This window comes from Octopus bimaculoides, chromosome 27 (genome assembly GCF_001194135.2).
Source record: "Octopus bimaculoides isolate UCB-OBI-ISO-001 chromosome 27, ASM119413v2, whole genome shotgun sequence".
In the NCBI taxonomy this organism is placed as follows: Eukaryota; Metazoa; Mollusca; class Cephalopoda; order Octopoda; family Octopodidae; genus Octopus; species Octopus bimaculoides.
In genome coordinates this window covers 17254421-17256179 of record NC_069007.1, presented here as the reverse complement: position 1 = coordinate 17256179, position 1759 = coordinate 17254421, and the positions used below count along the sequence as shown (strand labels likewise).

The 1759-nt window shown below is 37.5% G+C and overlaps 1 protein-coding gene across 1 annotated transcript in view; it reads left to right on the top strand.

Moving 5' to 3' along the window:
* Window positions 1–1759, top strand: part of LOC106878743 (probable hydrolase PNKD) — a 98049-nt gene that overhangs the window by 1157 nt on the left and 95133 nt on the right. The gene's annotated exons all lie outside the window — the stretch shown is intronic.

Sequence of the window (1759 nt, the reverse complement as noted above, 5' to 3'; positions counted from 1 at the left end):
CTATCTATCTATCTATCTATCTATCTATCTGTATGTCTGTCTGTCTGTATATCTATCTTTCTGTCTGTCTGTATATCTATCTTTCTGTCTGTCTGTCTGTCTGTCTGTCTGTCTGTCTTATACTAAAACTCAAAGTTTGTCTGTTTTCCTGCCATTCGATTAAGATGGTAAAGATTACAAATAAAGTAGTCATTTCCCCCCTTTAAGAAAAACGAAATGAAATGGAAAATGTCGACACTTCAAAGAAATGTCGGTGGTTATCGTTGTCTGTCCTTTGTCCTTGCTTTCCTTTTTCTTCCGTTAATCGTTTATACAACTTTCGAGCCCCGTGGACTGAAAGATAGAAATTCTCCCTATATTTCTATGAGATATTTTTCAAATCACGGGTATCTGATTTTTTTTACTATTTTATTTAAAAATAAAATCTTAATCTTAATCATCTTTATAGACGAAGATCAGCTGCAATGGTTGTACCTTATAATGAAACTCTTTTAAGAGCATGCACATGCCACTGCAACGTTGAAATCGTTACCTCAGTAAGGTCAATTAAGTACGTCGTCAAGTGTACGCTGAAAGGAAATGACCATGCTGCTGTTCAAATAAATAATGATAACGAAATTAGGTATATTGAACCATCCGAACCAGTTGCATCCATAGTAGGATCTTCAATTCATGAAAGAACACCTGCTGTAGTAAGACTGCAAGTTCATCTCCCCGATGAACAATGAGTATTGCTCAGGAATAACGACGATATATATGGCTGTCAATGAACAACATTGACAGAATTCTTTTCATTGTGCATCAATGATGACTTTGCAAAAACATTACTTTATGCTGAAGTACCCGTGTATTTCACTTGAAACAGTAGTAACAAAGAATGGCGAAGAAGAAAGTGAGGAAAATAAGGTGAAGGCCATCTGACCGTTTTCAAAGAAGAAACACTTGGCCGTGTTTATGTTGTCACACCAAAGGCAGGAGAACTGTATTATCTATGAATTTTATTACATGAAGTTCGAAATAGTATTTCTTCCCAACTTGGAGTGGTTGTGACCCAACGGGTCACAGTGGGGGGGGGGGATATATACACACTCACATACATACACACATACATACATACATGCATACATACATACATACATACATACATACATACATATATATACATACATACACACATACATACATACATACGATGCAGTACAAGGCAGTGGCTCTCATGGCTTCTAGTCTAAACTGATTGGAAGTGTTATCATGTACATTGTTTTGTCTTGGTATAAAAGATGGGCTACAGGAAATATTCTGCTCAGGAAATACCACAGATTTGCTTGTCGGTTGTTTGACCTTAACCAGTTGAGCATGTCCCTTAGTAGCTGACGATATGTGCATCTCTGATCACGAGCAGAAGTAGTGGGGGAGCATCATAGCCATGTGTTGAGAGGAATTCTTTGGAGTTAGGAATAATTCACCCCTGGAAACATGGGTGTTTCGTTCAACGTCCTTAAACAAACCTTATTCAGGAACCTTTTGAGCGGGAATTCTAAATGGGTCCCACCTGCAAAGTCATGCGCTGTTTATCTTGATATGAGATCACTATGTCGCGCACATATGGTTGTGATGCATGTGCCCTGTGTACCCTTATCAGACAGGTAGTCATGATGGGTATATTAGGCTTCGTATATTTTATCCCAGTGTCACTTTGATGACATGCACACAACTCTCTCACTCAATAATAATAATAATAATAATAATAATAATAATA